The 13241-nt window shown below is 43.1% G+C and overlaps 1 pseudogene; it reads left to right on the forward strand.

Moving 5' to 3' along the window:
* The first annotated feature begins 637 nt into the window (after window positions 1-637).
* Window positions 638-6205, forward strand: LOC130598025 (sulfotransferase 6B1-like; annotated as a pseudogene).
* Window positions 6206-13241: the final 7036 nt, after the last annotated feature.

A 13241-nucleotide genomic window follows, 5' to 3' on the forward strand; every position in this document is an offset into this window, starting at 1 on the left:
ATGACAGCATCAGAAAGGCTCTGAAATTATATGACAACATATAATCTAGATCAACAAATTTATGGCTTCATATGTGGAAGTGGTAACTTAGGAATGTGGTTTTTAATGAAATTAATGTACTGAAAGTAGATTTCTGTTCCTAGAAACTCATGCAACAATGATAAAAGACACCTAGAAGCAAGGTCATCAGCAGCAATACTTTCAGGAATATCTACTTCTTTACATGGTTATTGTGAACTTGGTTTCAATAGTGTGCTCATGATCAGACTGCGTATACTGGATGACAACAAAATTGGGAGGACAATTAAACCAATATCTGTTCGTGGTGAACATGGAGTTCAGTAAAAGTAAGTGTAAAACACTACATGTAGAAAAGAGAAACCTGAGGCACAAGTACTTAATGGGTGAAAACCAATCAAGCAGCAGCTGGCTGCAGCAAAGACCTTATGTCCCTATCGTTAGCCTCCAGTCCTGTAATTTCAAAAGGAGTCAACAGAGTACAGAATTAATCAGTGACTTGTACTTTCATTCCTGAGTAAACACCCTACCTGCTTTGCTAATACGTTGCATAAATGTTTTCTGCATTGGGAAAGCAGCCTATCTGTTTCTTTGGAAAGAGCTCCACAAGGAAACAAACATGAACAGAAATAGGGGAAGAGTCATTGAAATAGTGGACAACTATTCGCTTCACAGAGCGAAAAGGTTCCCCCAGAAAGCATACTGTTTGCTATAGAGGTATTCTACACTTCTACACTTACTAGTTCAGAAACTTTGGAAGCTCTGAAATCTTTTGAAATCCAGAGAGACGACATGATTCTAGGAAGCTATCCTAAAACCGGTGAGTGTTGTTTTCTTGATAAGTAGTAAAGTACAAAATTCTGAAATCCAGAAGATTGTGTCATCATTTTACACTGCAGTAATACATAGAAGTAAAATACAAATAAACAAACAAACCCAAAACTACAGTGGGAAAACACTGCAAGAGATTTCCAGTGGGTGGTGAATTTCCACTTCCACCCTCAAAGTTTTAAAACTTTTCTGGACAAAACCTTGAGACACAAAACTTGAAGGTTAGGTCTTCCCCCTGCTTTGAGAAAGATCATCTAGTTCCAACCCCAGGTTTTCCTTGTGCCTTAGCATGGTTTCCAGGAGAATCTGTTCCAAGATTTTGCCAGGCACAGAGGTGAGACTGACTGGTCTGTAGTTTCCCAGGTTTTTCATTTTCCCCTTCATGAAAGTGGGGGTTATATTACCCTTTTCCAGTCATTGGGAACTTCACCTGACTGCCATGATTTTTCAAATACAATGGACAGTGTCTTAGCAACTTCATTCGCCAGCTCCTTCAGGACTCACGGTTGGATTTCACCAGGTCCCATGGACTTGTGCACATTCAGATTCTTAAGATGATCTCCAACCTGATCCCTTCCTACAGTGGGCTTAAGGTTGTCTTTCTTACAGTCCCTGCCTGTGCCTTCCAAGATTGGATGGTGTGGTCAGAGCATTTGCCAGTGAAGACTGAAGCAAAGAAGTTGTTGAGAACCTCAGCCTTCTCCAAATCCAGGGTAGCCAGCTCTCCATTAGCATCTGGAGAGGGCCCACAATATCCCTAGTCTGTCTTTTGTTTGCAATATACCCATAGAAGTCCTTCCTGTTAACTTTGACATCCTTAGACAGACTTAATTCTAATTGGGCCTTAGTTTTACTGACTCGATCCCTAGCTTGCTGAACAATATTCCTGTATTCTTCCCAGGCCACCTGTCTTCACTTCACCTAAGCTTCCTTTTTCCGTCTGAAAATGAGGAATTACTGATCCTTATCCCTTTGTGTGCAGTCTGTAGAGCTGTGCACAGGCAAATATGGTTTCAAGTTACAATGATCCACCTCATAATCACTGGACCCAGTGGCTTTTATCAGTAAGACGTTTTTCAGGATGCCCTGTCCTGAAGCCTGTCTCATGTGAAATGGTTCTCTGTGGCAGAGGCTGACAGAAGCCTACACCACCAGTGCATCCCTGTGGGTTTTCCAGGGGTTAAGATACTTCTTTGGGCTCACCTTTTTTTATTACCCATAATTCCTGAAAAGGCACATGTCACTGAATAAGCTACTTTTGTCCTATTACATTTCTTCCCACTTGCTTTAAAGAGAATGAACAAACCGCCTTCAAGAAGAATTATACAAATCCATCTGCCACCTCATCACCTTCCACCATCCATGCTCCAAAGCAAGGCTAAGGTGAGTCTTCTCATTGCATTGCACTGCAAAGGCTTTTTCACTCCAAATTAGCTTTCCTGTGTCTGAGTGAAATGTGTTTTCTGCACTTTCACCTGGGCTGGTCAATGCATGGGCACATTTCCAAAGTTGAAGAGGCAGAGTGCTTGTGGTGAGGCTCTCATCCTCTCTCAGTAGCAGCTTTGCTAACATAAGAGGTGGGCTGAGTGTCACTGTCCCTTCTGATCTCTGTCAGAAAGATGCTTACAGGTTTTCATCAGAAAATGCAGCAAAGGCAAGCAGTTATTCTCTTTGCTTCAACTTGCCTCCAAGACAACAGTACCTGTGGAAAGCTCATTACAGGCTGGGGTTAAGATCGTCTTTAATGGGAATTGCTGCAGAAAGATGCAAGCCTGATTGTAGCTTTCCTGTTCAGTAGCCCATGAGCCCATTTCTCAGAAATGGAACTATCTCAGAAGTATGTCTCAAGGGCATCACTAAAAAGCTTCTTGCTTTCAGCCTGAAGTTCACATTAGCAGCAAGTGGACTGTGAATGCTTTGATTTCTTACTCAAGAAAAGGAATTAGACCAGCATTGTATGGTCTGGTGTGTGTTAGGGGACAAGAAAGTTTGCAGACAACACCAAGTTGGGCAGAAGTGTTGATCTGCTAGAGGGTAGGAAGGCTTTACAGAGGGATCTGGACAGGCTGCATCAACGGGCTGAGGCCAACTGTATGATTTTCAATGAGGCCCAGTGCCTGGTCCTGCACATGGGTCACCACAACTCCATGCAACACTACAGGCTTGAGGAAGAGTGCCTGGAAAGACGCCCAGAAGAAAAGGTCCTGGGAATGCTGGTCAACAGCTGCCTGAATATGAGCCAGCTTGTGTCGAGGTGGCCAAGAAGGCCAAGAGCATCCTGGCTTGTAACAGAAATAGTGTTGCCAGAAGGATTAGGGATGTGATTGTCCTGTACTCAGCACAGGTGACATCACACCTCGAATTCTATATTCAGTTTTGGACCCCTCACTACAAGAAAGACATTGAGGTGCTGGAGCGGGTCCAGAGAAGGGCAACAAAGCTGGTAAAGGGCCTGGAGCAAAAGCTTTACGAGGGTCAACTGAGGGATCTGGGATTGTTTAGCCTGGAGAAAAGGAGGCTCAGGGGAGATCTTACAGCTCTCTACAGCTACTTGAAAGGAGGATGGAGTGAGCTGGGTGTCAGTTTCTTTTCTCATGTAACAAGCAATAGGACAAGAAGAAATGGCCTCAAGTTGCACCAAGGGTTCTAGATTAGATTTTAGGATGCATTTCTTCACCAGAAGGGTTGTCAAGCACTAGCACAGTCTGCCAGGGAAGTGGTTGTGGCATCATCCCTGGAGGTATTTAAAAGTTGTGTAGAAGTGGGGGTTAGGGACATGGTTTAGTGGTAGACTTGACAGTGCTAGACTTGGGATTGGACTTGATGATCTCAAAGGGTTTTTCAAATCTAAACAATTCTATGATTCTTTGATTCTGTGTGATGTGTTGAAAAGATGACATTTTTGTCAGTCACTAAATTATAACCACATTATGTGCTTTCTTCCTCTAGATTCTTGTGTTACTTCGGAACCCCAAAGACACAGATGTCTCCTATTAGCGCTTCTACAACAACATGCTAGTGATGCTGTCCTTTATCTCCTGGGATGAGTACTTTGCAGCCTTCATGAAGGGAAAATATAATTTGTCCTGCATCCTCTGGCACTCCTCCTTACATGAGGGGCCTACACAGGACGCTGTGCGTGACAATCTTTCTCCAACATACCTTTCAAGGCATTCTGAGGACAGGCAGAAAGGCCCATGTTATGGCAGAATCAGGGAGTAACAGAGAATCAGAGTTTCTTTTGTCTCTAATTCAGAACGGGAAGATACCACTAGAAAGCTTTAGCCTGAGTTCCATTCCCACACCAAAGCTTGTGGTTCGGTGCTACCTAGTGGTCAGAGCTGGGGGATCCTGTGCTGACCTCAGCCAAAGAACAGACATGTTGAGCTCGTCACGTCATCATCCTGATGTCACACTTAGAGAGCTGTCTAGGCTGACTCCTCTGATTCGATAAGGGCCTGTTTTGAGGAATACTCTACACAGCTTTGTCCCTTTGTCTGCAGTGACCTGAGGATCCTATTTTGACCATTTAGTGGAACGGAACAAATACATTGACCACGAGAGGATCATGATGATAAGCTGCAAGGAACTCAAAGAGGTGCAGCATCTCACCCAGCTCTTCCTTGATGAGTGCACTGTGCACCCCTCCTGATACGTATGACTGTAGGGAAAAAGAAACACTTGGATCAATCCTGTCTGCCCCTTCAGACTTTCTGAGCTACTTGTTTATATCTAGGGGAGGCTCATGGGGGTTAGGAGGAGGATAGACTTGCCCCTTTATGGAAGGAGTCATATCTGGCACAGGCACAGTTGCTTTTGGGAGAAACGAAAAGACCTTGAAGCTGAGGCCACCATGTTTGGGTTCCCTCTCTGACAGAGCTCCTAGAATCCCTTGGTGACAGTGTGGGAGACAACCTCCTCTGCTAGGCTTCCCGCCTGCTGCTGGTTTCATGCCACAGCCACAGGGTCAAGTATTTTGGTTTCATCTCTGCTATGTTCCTTTGGCCAGGACCAGGTGCTGGGAATTATAAAGATTTCTGCCTTCTTTGGATTCTCCCTGTGTGAGGCAGATTTTCACAGAATTGCCAAGAAAACTGGTTTCCAAGCTATGAAAGAAAAATCCAAGGAAATGCATGGAAAGTCTGGGGATATCCTCTTCTAGAAGGGTAGGTCTCTGCAAATGGAGACTTAACCTTTTAGAGTAGAACCACAGGAAGAATTCTCAATAGGTTTCCTCACTTAGCCATGGTCGCTGGGCTGTCTAGGAAGGAAAGGTGTGGGTGCATTCTCCCCTGTTGCATCCTGTATAAAAAGCTCCTGCAATTGGTGGGATTTGGAGACTGTGTGAAAATATGCCACAGTGCCAGGCTTAAGGTCTTCAGCCATTGCTTCCATGTTGCTCTATTTCCCTGTGGCACTCCTATTTAGTTAGGCAAGTGAGGTGTGAAAGTGGAGCAAACACTGGCGTAGGTTACGCTAACAATTATACATCAGATCTGCTTAGGCTGGATGGTTATTCTTTACAGCGAGGTTGTGGTGTGGCTGCTGCCTGGTGGTAAAATGATGAGGCTGATCCTGGATCATAGTTCCAGGCTGTATGTATCACTTCATGAACTTCCCCTTCGGGAAGAGGTGTGCTAATGGGGCAAGTGGCTCTTGAACCTCTAGGAAATACATTGCTGACTACTGAGCTGGCCTCACAGGCACCTTCTTGTTATGTACTCTATGACAGCTAACGAACAGTCTTGATATGGTTAACTCTTACTTGATGTGTTAGTGGTGGTCCCAGAGATGGTCAGACCTGGAGCCAGGGTCAGTGTTCTGGCAGCCCAGCTTCTCCCCATATCATCAAGAGTCTTGAGTTTCTTACTACTGTGAGCACGGGCTTGCTTTAATCCCTTTTCTTCACCACTCCTTGAAGGAAGACTCTACCATCTACCACACAACCCTAAATAGCTTCCCCCTTCAGAGGGAGACATTGGAAACCCCCTATAGGAAGGGAAGGCATGAGGCAGCCCACCAGCAATGTTCCCTGAGGCCTGCCTGCAGTTTTTACTTCTCATCTATGCTATGTTGCCTCTCCCAGGCAATCAGACCTCTCTGAGGCATAGATTAGATCCTTCCCGCCTCATGTGGGCAATGATTCTGCACCATTGCTGCCTAGGTATTATTTTCTCTTAGGAGTGACTGCCCTCAGTTTTCAGTACTTCTTGTTGTACGCAGGGGTTGTTGGAAACTGGAGAGACCTCTCCTCTAAAGCTCAGAATGAAGAAATGGGCCAAAAAATCTGAAGATTCTTTAGGGAGGAGCAAAGCTGGCAGCAAGGTTGAAATATGATGTGTACTGCAAGGCTTGAAAATGAGCAGATGAGATGCATGACAGCAAGTCATGATCCAAAGATGACAGCAAGTCATGATCCAAAGATGATTCTCCAAAGGTGGACTGTCCCCATGTTTCCTTTCCATGAGAAAAGAGAGAAACCCCTCAGAGATCTACCTGGAATCTCCAAGTATTTGGGTTGTAATTCTTAAGGATGTGCTTTGCTTGATGCAACCAAAAAAATGTGTGAATGCCTCAAGTGACTGCCTGGCACCCTTCCAGGAGGGACACATTACACACGCATCATGGCACCAGTCTGGTGGTGTCCCTGTGCTGCTTCAGATGGTGAATGAGGCTCCTGAGGTGCTCAACGGTGAAGCAGAGGGACCAACACAGGGCTCCTTCTCCTGGCACACAATGGGCTTGATGCAGTTTCATTGTGGGTCTGAGCCCCCAGAATGTCTGTGTACTGGGTTTAGATTTACCATGGCTACCCTGGTATTGACATTGTGCAGCGAGGTCAGAAAGGCTTTTGACATGTTGGCAAACTCCTTCCTTTGATGCAGGGTGGAACTTCTCAATCTCTTACTGCCATGAATTCTTAAGTAATGAACAGCTATATGTTTTCTGGAGTGTTTGCTCCCATTGGCCTCCCTGGGAACAGTTAGGTAAGTGGCAAATGGGGAAAACTACTACTTCTGAATGGAAGGATCAGGGGAAAGATGCCCCTTGATGACCCTGTTGCTGAACTATTAAAGCTGCATCCATTTATGCTACCTAGGTATGATTTCCACAGCCTTCTTGCTGGTGTAGATGTTCTTGCTGCCGGAACATGCTGCATGACCTCTTGTCACAACCACTCTTGAAATACAGAAAAGATAAGAAAGTGCTGAGTCTGTCTGCAAAGGGAATTCAGTTCTTTGGAAGAGCGGATCCTCTGCCATGTTCCCAGACAGATATATTTGCAGGACTCTCACACCTGACTAAGATTAAAATTCAACAACCTGCAATCAAAAGTGTAATTAACAAAGCTGAGAAACCAGGAGCCCCTCAGGGCTCCCCTCACCCTGGCCATGGCCCAAGACCCCGTGTTAGTCCCTGGGGCCATCAGTCCCTGCCTCAGCAATGCTGAAGCAGGTTGGTCACCAGCTCCTCGCAGCCTGCCTTGTCTGGCCACAGGCCCTGCCAAGTTGGACCCATATATGAGTGCATGTTATAGCCCATCCTCAGCCCATCACCTTCTCTGTGGAGGTGTCTGACACACAGGGCTGGGGCTATGCCAGTGCCCCTGGCTGCCCTGCTGCTGGCTGGGGTGGTGGGACAGGCCCTGGCTTCCAGGCCCTGCCTCATATCTCCCTGACATGAGTAATTAGGGAGGTTGCAGATTTGGATCTGATGGGCCACTCACAGCCTGCTTCTCAGTCAGTGTTTCTGAGCTTCTGTGCAAGAGCTGCCCACGTGAAATTGCTCTGCTTGAAGAAAGGTGTGTTTGTTTGAACCTATTAATTCCCGGAAGAGTAGGACTTCATCTAACTCTGGGTTTCCATGGATGAAAAGAGACAAGCCACCATGCCCCATAACATTTTAATCTATTCCTTAATACACGCCCTTTACTGCTTCCTACATGGTGATATCAAAAGCAAGGAGTTGACCGGGGAACATGCCTGACCAGAAATGGGGAAACAGTCACTGAAATATTCCAAAGTGTTGCAGAATGACTCTAAGAGCAGAACCATAGAGCCCTGGAGGACTGTGCGAGCAAGGCAGGGGGTGGCCCCCACAGGTAACCGGAGACCGGACCTGGGAGGAGACTGTGGAGGAAGCTGTGTGGGGCTAACCAATACTGTTGTGCCAAGGAGGAGTGGCTGAATACCACTCCTATATATATGTGAACTGCATCACAAATAAACTAGAAGTTTGCTTATCACCCATATTGGGTTGGCCTGCCTGCTTCTCCTCGCCACTTACACAAAAGGCTTTTACGAAGATAAAAAGATGGCATCTCCAGATTTTATTTTCTTTTTCCTGCAAGGCATTTTGTAGCCTAAGGGCTCTTAGCCCAGACACTTTGGAAGCTCTGAAATCCTTTGAAACTAGGAGTGATGATGTGAGTCTCACCATCTTTCCTAAAACTGCTGAGGTTTTCTTCCTTGATGAAGAAGCCTCTGCTGCAGTTCAGATGTGTGTGACTGCATGTAACACAGCAATAATGGCCATGACAGGTTAATGATGACTTCAGCCTGATGTGGAGGCACAGCAGCAGGGGCTGTTCCATGGAGGAGGGCAGGAGGACTGGTGTTTCCATAGACTTCCTCCACAGCAGGACATGTTATTCCTGGGTGCTGGGTGGAGGTACAGGCCCACCTGCCACCCAAATTCATGGACCTTTTGCCCTTCTCTTCCCATGCGTTTTAATCCAGAATTTGGAATAACTGGATGCCTTCACATTTTCTCCTAACCACTTAGAGAAATATCTTGACAGATCACTTGAGGAAAAAAAAAGGAAGAGGTGATGTTTCATCTGCATTACATCTTCATGCTCAACTTGCCTTTATTTTCTTTTCTCAGAAAGGAAAGGTATTAAATTGTGAGGTCTCATGTAAATATCAAAAGTATTTAAGATATCATTTGATTTTCACACTGTAACATCTCAAAATTCCAGACATTCTTAAAAGAATTGTGTTAGAAAATGCTTTATATGACTTATTTTCAATGCAATGTGGCCAAGAATTAACCCACTTAATTAGATGGTGTGGTGGTGAATGATGAGTAAACTGAGAGAGACGCAGCCTAACTTTCAGCTTGACAGCAGGAAAGGATTTCTGGCGTATAAAACAACATTTCTTACAGAAATTATAGCAATATGACTTGGAGAGATGAACACAGACTCTCCTGCTGGTTAAAAGGCTGAAACTGGATTTGGACATTAGGAAGTAAGGTAGTGATTGCACAGTTACACCTCTGAAAAGCAGTAAAAATCTTGAATATGACCTAAATTACTTTAATCTGTGAAGACTGTTCCTTCTGACTGGCTCCTCCAATTTTTCTTACTTTCTTTTCAGAAACTGATGAATTACATTCCCTTTTGATTAAGTGGTCATTGCAGGCTGGTTTACATTTGTTTCTATAGATATACTCATCAATCTTTTCTGACTTGTGATATCTTATAATTTCCCAGCTGATGTTACCCAACCCTACTTAAAGGATTTCCTTCTCCAGACTCTCAGTCTATGTATGCTTATGGTTGTACAGGCTGGAAATATTGGCTATAATAAAACTGCCCCTTCTCAAGACACACAGCTCTTAGTATTTTTTCTTGGGGTATTTTTTTTTTTTAGCTTTATCATTAGTCCAATGAACTTGATATTTCTAGTAAAATATTTATTTGTATTTGTTTACAATCCCGTTAGAGAATTAAAAATTTCTGTTCCAGAAGAACAATATCAACCTCATGTTCTGCCCCACTCGTGCTTTTTCAAAGCAAGGCTAAGCTGAATCTTCCTCTTTATTCAACCTGAAAGTGCTGTCATGAATAGCATTTTCATACAGATTAGTTTTTCATTTTCTGCACAAGGAGTCTCTTCTGAGATTGTGTGTAGGCTTTAATTATATACCTCTGAATGTGAAGTGCTGTTTACAGAGACTGTGGACACATTTTCTCTTGCAGCTGCAGCTATAATGGCTCCATAGCTTATTGCTGCCTTCAGCTTATCCCTGCCAAAGACAACTGCTCCCTCAAATTTCCTTGGGGAGCTGCTCCCTGACCTCTTTCAACCCCAATAATCCAAACTAGGATCTCTTTAAACTAACTTTGAAAAGACCTCGAGTTGTCCAAAGCTTAGTGCTGTCTACCTGGATATACCATGTCCCTTTAGAGTGGACACACCATAATCACCCAGAAGGCTGTAAACTCCTAAAGGTCACATTTAAGTTTAGCTAAACAAGGAAAATCAACATTTAAAATATGAAAACTCAGTTTCTTCTAAGTGAGAACAAAATATAACAGACCTTTTAAGCCATTCTGCTTTCTCCTCATAGCTTTTTGTCTCAGTTCAACAACATTTAATGGCATTTTGGGCTGCAGCAGGCTCCAGACAGGCTGAATATTCCTGAGAAATTTGAGCTAGTGGCTGCCCCAAAGGCTAGGCTTACTTCCCTCTTCTGACTGTAGTTGTCTGCTCCTTCTTTTGCATGAGCTCTTGTGTTTGTCTGACATCCCCAGCTTTTTGAAGCGGCATGAAACACTCAGCTTTGGTGGCAGCAAGCTGTCAGATTGTCCCAGCTATCTTGCGCAAACCTCACCCCCGGTGCCTCTGGGTCTCCAAGAAAGAATTTTTCTGTTGCTTCAGAAGCTTTGCTCTGTCATTTTCAGCTTCTTTCAGACATCTCCTAATATCTGCCCTTGCTGCAGGCTTCCTGCTTGCTGGGTCATGCACCCGCACTCCAGACGGCTTTCCCAGCTCAGGGCTCTCTTTCACCCAGAGTACAGCAGGCACAGCAAGGCAAACAAGCAACCCAGCCACTGAAAGTGAACAAGGTAGGCACAACATTGTGTGCATGCACCTCTTAGTATCCCCCTGCTTTGCAGAAAACATTTCTTCCAGATTACTTCTCCATAGTCAGTTTATTGCAAAGAAAAATAAATACAGTAAAGGTGACAGGAAGAATTCAAAATTCAATCTGTTATTCAACCCAGCTAGTGCCAGGACATTATGCTTCAGTGCTCCTCTGTTCATTATTCCTTGCTTCATTACCCAGGTCCCACAGCTGAATATAAACCCAAGGTCATGAAAGGAAGGTGGTGGTGGTGAAGAAGAAACCTTTCTTCTTTGCATAATATAGCTTTATTTTTGTAGTTGCCGAATACTTTTTTCTTCTCAACAGTGACTTGGGAATTATCTTGACTGCAGTTGATGAAATAGTCATTTCAGTGGTGAACATCTGAAGTCAATAAGCTATGAGGAATCAAAGAAGGTGGGGTTAATGTTATTTAAAGTAAAAAATCTGTCAGCTTTTAGTTAGTGTATTACTGAAATCATGTGCAACAGGTCATAATGACCCATTAAGATCAAATCAACGATGCTTCAAAACAGAAATGGTCAGGAGATTGCTGTTCCTGCAAGTTAATTTCGAAGAATGTATATTTATGCTGTCCTGTTGTGGGATTTTATTGAAACCTGAGGTAACAAAACACATTATTGGAAAAAAAAAGCAAAATTTCACAAAAAATTTTCTATTCAGACCAAAAGCCCTTTTTTTCTTGGAAAACATTTTGGTAGGAGCTCTTACCATATACATAGAAATGTATTTTGAAAGACTTGAAAATTGGGTTTGGCCATGACATAATTCTAATGAAATATTTTTGCAAAGGAGAAATTTTTCCAGCTTCAAACAAAAATGTCTAAAGAAAGTAGTTTTCACAAACAGAAGTACTTACAAAAGGAACCTCTGCCCACTGGTTCCCTACCTATTCTACCTCCTAGTTTTCCTTAGTGGAGCTGGGACCCAAAGACTTTTCACAGCAAGCTCACTCAGTGACAGCTGTGAAGCCTACAGAAACACCACTGTAACTCTGCTAAAGGTACAGCCAAAATATAGTTCTGTACAAATTCTGTATCACAATTAGATGCTGCTAATAAGAAAAGCAGCTGAATTCCCTGGGTCTCCTTGACTGGTGGAGATTGAGGCAGCTGCAAAGACCAGTTTCAAAGCTATGAAAGAGAAACCCTCAGAAACCCCCAAATACTTGGGATATTTTATTTTCGGACAAGGTGAGCTGAGAAGTATTTGTAGACATCTGTAAAAAAAATCTGCTCTAGTTCTTAGTACTAATAATATCTATCAAATGATATCTGTCACAATCATGCCTTGATAGCTCCTTTTAAATAGAAAAACGTGTGGACGCATTTGCAGAATGATACAAAGTAGCACTGAAGTTACATAGGTTCAGCTACCTAAAAGTTAGATATCTAAATTAGATCTAAGTATTATTCTAAGGGAAAGAGGTAAGTACTTGCAGTGGAAAGGTCATTAGTCTACCAGACTTCTGTCTTGATGCATTATTTTCCGGGGGTATCCATTCTTTCCTGAGTTTTTTTTTACTCTCTGAAGAAACCTCATTCAAAAATGAAACTATTTATTTATCACTTATTTGAGAATAATTGTTGAAGAGTTATAGGAAAATAGGCTGTATTTTTAAAAAAAAGATATTGTGAATCACAGCTTGTCAGCTGAGCAATACTGATCAGTTATTGCACACTCCTCATGATAACAGTCCTATGTTTTCCTCACAAGGCTAAGCAAATGGGTGACCTGCTGTATTTGAACTCGGCAGAATAAGCTGTATTCTTATTATTTTGTCTGCTGGTAAATATGACACAAATTTTCTATGAAGAAAAAAAAAATCATTTGAAGTTTTATATCCTGGTGAGAAATTCCATTAACTTCATGAATGTTATATTTGCTTTTAGATGAAGCTGTATGTGACTCACTGGACATGAGGAAGGATTTAATGTCATAAATTGAGTTTAAGCAAGAATTAAAGTACACAGATGAAACATTTTTCATTGTGTAAATCACGGCTCAGGTGCTGCCTAATCCCGGAGGTGAAATGACTCCATTTTTGTCTTAAAGGTCTCTAGACATCCAAACTCTTCTTCAAGACATGTCCAAGAACTCTTCTGTCTTAACAGGCTCTGAGCCCTGGGGCTTCTTCAAACTATGTACAGCTCATTTGAACTTCACAGTTAGATCTCATCTTTCCTTCATACTCAGCACTTTTGGATTATGAGGGCTTTTTATGAGCCTCCATCTGGGCCTCTCCAGATGGAAACAGCTGAAAATGCTAATAATTTTTAAACCTTTTTTGCAAAGCATGTCGTGTTGGTTCTCCAAGACAGCATTCAGTACAACCAAATACTTGCTAATACTGGTCTGCCTACACAAGCCCAGAAGAACAATCTTGATTTTACTAACATTATATTTTTAGCCTGCCACTTTTAAAATGCTTTCTTCACCTCTGAATTACTTGCAGGCTGAATGGCTCACAACAGCTCTTCTGGTGATTGCAACCT

This window comes from Pezoporus wallicus, unplaced genomic scaffold, assembly GCF_028554395.1.
Source record: "Pezoporus wallicus isolate ANWC-B61680 ecotype Strahan unplaced genomic scaffold, APGP_CSIRO_Pwel_v1 scaffold_6362, whole genome shotgun sequence".
Lineage (NCBI taxonomy): Eukaryota > Metazoa > Chordata > Aves > Psittaciformes > Psittacidae > Pezoporus > Pezoporus wallicus.